Genomic DNA, 6,801 nt, shown 5'->3' with positions numbered 1-6,801 from the left:
GAGAGACATAGGGAGGATTCATCCTGCTGCACAGCACTCAGAATCACACCACTCTCAGCCTTCCAGATCCTTAAGAAATTCATGATGGATGGATGCCACAGCACCATGGCAGCAGCTGCTTCAGGCAATAATGTCATGGCTACCCCATGCCAATCCCACAACACAAGCCAGGTAGAAACACCTCAGCAGAGCTGTCCTTCGCAGGACCCTGTGGTCAGGAAGAAGGATAGATCATTGTCTTTTGCTGCCACCATACCCAGACACAGAGACTTCCCTGCAGTGGACAGCAGCTTCCTTCCACAAGGTCAGTGTCAACCCTAGCTAGGTCAGGGGAGTGGGAGGAAGGGCAGGGTACTCACAGTTTGCTGGCCTTCAGCACCCAGGCCCCAGGCAGACTTTAATCCACCTGTGGTCACTGACATTTGGGATGCAGGCCTTCCATGCCACCCCAGCTGTTTCTAGGAGAAGTTCCTGCTCACTGAAGAAAACAGGCCCTCCTGGTTAACCACAGAGCAGTGTGTCACAGGCTTCATTGTGGCTCAAATCATAGCATTTCATTCACTTATAAATCAAACCAAAGACTCAAAAGAAAATCTACCTCAGGCAAGATTGCAGCCAAACCTAGAAGTACTCATACAACAACATGAGAAATTAAGGGTAATTTCTGAGACACTTACCTCTCTATGGTTAAGTCTGAATTTCTCTTTGAGGTCCTTCCTTCCACTGCCACTGGTTTTCCCTGTGTGTATTCCAGGTCTGTGTGCTCCTCATCTTCTTGATGCAGGAACAGTATCGGGTCCTCCCATTGGCACTCCACCTGAGAACCTGCGAACCTGCACAGCCTTCTTTCTTCAAACCTGCTGCTTAGGAGAGTTGGGCAGGACAGAGCTTCATCTCCCCTTCATATGAGGCCTGAGATTAGGACACATATTTAGCATCCTCAGAGGCAGAGATGACTCATCTGGTTTGGAGCTCTGTGCTCATGCCCCTGGCCTGGAACTAAGGCAGAGGTTTTTGAAAACAAGCTCCTGCCCCACCCCACCCCCACCCCCACCCCAGAATTCACCTCCAGCAGGGAAGATAAAACACACATATATAAACCTGTGCCCATGTTTTTAGTATGGCTTGTGGGGGCTGCACAGGCCTCAAACTGATGTTGCCCACTGTGCTGGTCAAGCTGGTTAAGCAGGATTGTAGAGTAAAAGGGGGAAGTGAATGAGAGAAGGCAGAAATCAAGAGGTCTCTGTAGATTTCAACTGGGGCAATCCCTGTATTTAGGAGCGACTTCCAAACTCTCAGTGCTGCGGCAGAATGTGTAAGAGGTGAATCATGTGCTAGAGGATCAGAGCCTGTGTCCTCTGGAGGACTAATAAGACCCAGAGTGACTGAAGGGCATGCAGATGGTCCATGCAGAACCAGCTGGGGCCACGTTGGTCTGATTTCCTCTGTCACAGATACCTTCCCTGAGGCCTGCAAGCACTTTCTATGGGGCATGGAGAGAGCAAGACCCTCTGCTGAGTCCAGGAGCCTTGGAGCTAGCATTCACCAGGTGAGTGGGTTTTGAATGTCTCTGCAAACTGTTTGGACAGGTGTAAGTCGACACCCCAAGAGCTGTCAGTACATCCCCACTGCTGGGAGCTCCCTCAAAGGATCCTGTCTGGGCTCATACCTCAAGTCAGGGCCCTGGTCAGTGCACAGTCCCTAGTCTGGAAGGACTGAGGCACTGGCACCTTGACTCATCTGATGGTCAGAGCAGGAAAGCCTGGGTGGTGCTACTCCCTGCAACAGCCTCATTCACAGAGTTTCAACTAGAATAGGAATGGTGCAGCAGAGGATGAGTCAGGTGGAAGGCTCAGATGTGTACCAAGGTGACAACAAGCCAATTGGTGGACTGAGTACTGTGAAATGCCTGCTTGTATGGCCAGGGCTGAGAAGGCAGCTGAGCTGTTCACCTCCACTGTAGCTTGTGACCTGTGCTGAAAGCTTCTGGGCATGCACCATGGCCCAGAGCCCACCTTTCAGGGACAGGACTGTCCACATGATAATTCCCCTGATCAGCTCTGGGAGGCTGGCAGGGCGTGGTGAGGCCAGAGGCACATATATCCCATGCAGTCTGCAGCCAGGGCTGCCCATGCCCAATGGACCTCAGGGCTGGGTGCACCCAGCCACTAGGAGCATTTTACAGGAGACTTACCCCAGATATTGGATCCAGGAAAGCTGAAAGAGACTTAGACAATTCCCCTATTTCCATTCCCACTTGTCTTCCTGCCTGGTCTCCACATGCTCCACAACACAGTGGTGGCTATATTGACTTGAATACAGATTTTAACCTCCTCCTTGTTTCTTCTGGTCAGTAAAGGCTGTTTCTTACACTGTCTTCTCTTCAGCCAGCAGGAGTGGATGTGGGTCATCTGAATCATGCTGCATCTGAAGATAACTACCTGCCCAGGAGCACAGAACCCTTCACACTGCAGGCCATGCAGAGAACAGGTGGGAATTCCCATAATGTCCGTAATCCCAGGAACCCAGAGAGCCCTCATTTTGGCTCTTATAGCTGCTCATATGAAGCGCTTCCATCACACAAAAGTCTTGTAAGCTATAGTGAGATCCCACCACCCTATGTTGAGTATAGCCTCAAGCTAGGCTGGCAAGGTAAGTCCAGTCTTTCCCTGTCCCATATCTGGAAAATACGCAGGCTCTGTTGCTTTATTAGGTACCATATGGATCCTGGACTTGGGGTTTGGACATTGGATAAATCACTGAACCTCAGTCGTGTTTCTTATCTGTGAAATAGGGAACATGCCTGCCCCTAGATTTGTGGAAGGAGAACCCCAGTACAGGAACTGGGGCACTGCAGTCAGATATGGCCACTGCATGAGCCAGGAGGAAGGGATCCAAGCCCCAGGTCTGCAGTTCCTTGTTCTGTAGGCCAAGGACTACTGACATGGGTCCAGGGGAGGAACAGGAGCAAGAGCACCAGCAGAAAGAGCCACGAGTCTGGCCAGCAGCCACTTAGTCCCAATGTGTGGAGCTCAAGCTGCAGGGCCTGTGGAGCCACCTTCCTCCAGAGTTGGTTAGCCAGCCTGCCCAGGAGGGTGGGGAGTGGTATCAGTGACCAGTCCACTTCAGATGCAGCCTCTTGATTAGTTTTATAAAATTATAAGCCTGGGAAGAAAAAAAAACCTGTGGTTAAACCATGTGTCTCATTTTGGATCTGGACATGTGGGTACCATAGAAAGTAAGAAAAACATATTTGGTGAGAGACAGTGAAGTGGTTTGGACCAAAAAAGATGGCAGTGGTCCTTGCAGAAGGAGTTATCTGGGCAACATCTCTGGCCATAGCTGTTGTCTGGCTGACAGGGGTTTGTGTGAAGTAAGGCAGGGGTGAACCTGAGCTAGAGCCTGGCCCTGTTTGGCCTTCACACCACCTCATGGTGGGACAGGTCCAGCCTGTGGTTTCCACAATGCCCCTGGATTCTAAGCACTGCATAAGCAGGACCTTAAAACCCTTGTCAATGTCCAATCCCACATGAGATCTAAGCTACACTTTGTACCGTGGGCCTGCAGAAAGGAGCACGGGAACTCAGCCCCTAAACCAAACTCTATGTTATGTCAATTTCCTTCCCTGCCAGGTCCCACTGATGAATGGCTCAAGTAACTGGAACTTGGATCAGGACAGACCTTGGGGCCTCATCCCCTTCAGGCAGATCATAGGGTTCCCCTGCCTGGCTCACCACCCTCAACTGTGTTTCTGCCCATCCCATTCTGGACCAACTTAGCCCATTCCACATCTGCTCATCATACACTACTTCTGGGCTCTGGTCATGTTGGCCTCCAAAATCTAGGAAATACATGCTTCTTGAATGCTGTGCTACAGTGCTTGAGCAGCACTCGGCCTCTTGGAGACTTCTGTCTACGAAGAGACTTCCGTCAAGAGGTGCCCGAAATGGGCCAGGACCAAGAACTTACTGAAGCCTTTGCAGATGTGATTGGTGCCCTCTGGCACCCTAATTCCTGTGAAGCTGTGGATCCTACTGAATTCCAAGCTGTCTTCCAGAAATACATTCCCTTCTTCTCTGGAAACAACCAGCAGGATGCCCAAGAGTTCCTGAGACTCCTCATGGAAAGACTACACCTTGAACTCAACAGACAAGGTTGCCGGGCTCCACCAATCTTGGCCAATGATCCAGCTCCTTCTCCACCTCTCAGAGGAGAGACTCTGCTCAAAGAACCTGAGTTAAGTGATGATGATTGAGGCAACCTAATGTGGAAGCATTACCTAGAACGAGAGGATAGCAAGATTGTGGACCTGTTTGTGGGCCAGTTGAAAAGTTGTTGCATGTGCCAGGCCTGTGGGTATCGCTCCATGACCTTTGAGGGTTTTTTTGATCTGTCCCTGCCAATCCCCAAGGAAGGGCTTTCTGGGGAGAAGGTCTCTCTGTGGGATTGTTTCAACCTTTTCACCAAGGAAGAAGAGATAGAGTTGGAGAATGCCCCATTGTGTGACCGATGTTGCCAGAAAACACAAAGTACCAAAAAGTTGACAATACAAAGATTCCCCTCAATCCTCATTCTCCATCTGAACCAATTCTCCACCTCCCAAGGCACCATCACGAAAATTTCAGTAGATGTAGACTTCCCACTGCAGCAAATGAGCCTAGGGGACTTTACCAGTGACAAAACTGTGAGCCCTGTTTATGAGCTTTATGCCCTTTGCAACCACTCAGGCAGTGTCCACTCTGGCCACTACACAGCCCTGTGCCAAAGCCAGACTGGTTGGCATGTCTATGATGACTCTTGTGTCTCCCCTATAAGTGAAAATCAAGTGGCATCCAGTGAAGGCTATGTGGTGTTCTACCAACTAATGTAGGGGCCCTCCCAGTACTTAGGACAGCTCCTGTAAGTCCTGCCATCTGTGAAACCCTTAAAACACCCTTAAGTCCAAGGGTCCCCATTGACCTGAGCTATCTCTTTTTCTGTATTTTTATTTGGGGAGCAAGGTGGAGTGGATATAGTTCCCATTTTTAATTTTTTTTTACTAAAAGTACCTTTCCATCTGGAGGCTCCCTTTTCACTCAGCCCTGTGTACAGAGCTTTCCAGACTTCTGCCCATGTACAGCCCCTATAAACTCTGAAACTTAACTTTTTGTGAATAAATTAAGAAAAAAAAATATTTGGGAACCCAAAGAACAATGTGAGGCCATGCCTCCGTTTCCCCATGTGAGGCTGGAGTGGCCATGAAGGCCTCCATGAACATATTGTGTATCCGCCTTTGTGTGCTGTTGCTATTACTGGTCACTGATTTCCTGCTCATGTTCTAGCAAATCCAACTGACCTGGATTTGTGTGACAGCATCCCCAGCCAGCCATTCTCTCAGTCACCCAGGGTCATGAGAGCATCCATGTTTGGAGGGTTGGTGGGGAGTGACATGGTGGGGCTGTGGCTTACCTGAAGGTCAGGAAGGCTGGACATGAACCACAGCTGCTGTTGGCTGAAACACCTCCTGAGGCTGGGAAACCTGGTCTGTGAAAGGGACAGTTATGTCCCAGATCAGATCTTGATCTGGAATGGATGTTGTCCTTCCACAACAGCTGCACTAAGGTCTTCATTTCTTCTCAGGACATGTGCCCCCCCTCCACACACACACACAGAGGATCACCAGTCTGCACCCAAGAGACAGCAGTGGAATGCTCATCCTTGCTGTGAGCCCCATAGGGCCCAGTCCCGGTGGTTCTGCTCCCTGGCCTTAGCCCAGGCTCCCCATCCACTTTGGGGTAGAGTCTGGCTGCAAGTCCTTCCTGAGCACAGAGCACCATCATAGGCTGTGGAATCTTTATTCTAGGATGCAAATGATTACTCAGAAAGGTATTTATCCTTTTCAGTGTTCTTAGAGAAAGGCTGGCTGGGGATTCTGTCACAAAAATCCAGGTCAAAGAGAATGGGGTAATGCTAACATTAATGAGATTTATTTCTTACCCTGAGTGGAAGAACTTTGTGCACTCTATTTAAGGTACAATAAATCATAACTTTTTCCTCCATAATAGGTGAATCAGGGTACAATTACTAAACCTGTGTGAGTGCTGGACACTTTGATCTCTCATCATTCTGATTTTTTCCCAAATTATTTATACATATCTACTGATCAAATTCAAAATTGAGGGAGACCCCCAACATGGTTCCAGTATGTCTCTATGCATAAGTTCCCACACTTCTTAACCTATGTGCTGCAAATTCTAGTCATTTTCTTCCTCTGCAATCTAAGCCCCAGATCCTCAATCCGAGAGTCAGCCTGGTCCCTCAATGTTCATTGTACAAACTGATGGCCTGGGAACTTTGAATGAACTGAGTAGATCATAAGGCTTCCTTCTTTTCTGTACCATGTCTTAGGAATTAATCTTTTGTTTCCTGCTACCCATTGACTTGAAAATTATTGTTTCCTCTATCTCTCCATACTCCCATTTTAAGTGACAAGATAAATCTAGTTTGTTACCCTATATTGAACATAATTTGAAGATAGGGTTAGTTTTTCACTGTCTTCATTGAAGATGGATTCAAGATTGTCAATTTTATTGACATCTTTTATGAGGGAACAATATAAAAGATTATCATATTTAACACATATGACTGATGACTGAGATTATGTACAAATTATTTGACATAGACATGCTTCCATCTCTCTTGGGTAAAACTTCATGTGTGATACAAGAACGTAAATACTTCAGAGTAACATAAACTATGTATTTTTCATTTTTGCATCCCACACATGATTTTCCAAAGCACATTGATCATATTCTGTGCCAA

General features: G+C 48.1%; 1 pseudogene; it reads left to right on the top strand.

Annotated features, from left to right (window-relative positions):
• Positions 1-3,464: 3,464 nt before the first annotated feature.
• Positions 3,465-4,870, top strand: LOC143641295 (ubiquitin carboxyl-terminal hydrolase 21 pseudogene; annotated as a pseudogene).
• The last annotated feature ends 1,931 nt before the right edge of the window (positions 4,871-6,801 follow it).

This window comes from Callospermophilus lateralis, unplaced genomic scaffold, assembly GCF_048772815.1.
Source record: "Callospermophilus lateralis isolate mCalLat2 unplaced genomic scaffold, mCalLat2.hap1 Scaffold_94, whole genome shotgun sequence".
NCBI lineage: Eukaryota > Metazoa > Chordata > Mammalia > Rodentia > Sciuridae > Callospermophilus > Callospermophilus lateralis.
The sequence above is the reverse complement of the archived record's forward strand: the minus strand, read 5'-3'. Positions and strand labels throughout refer to the sequence as shown.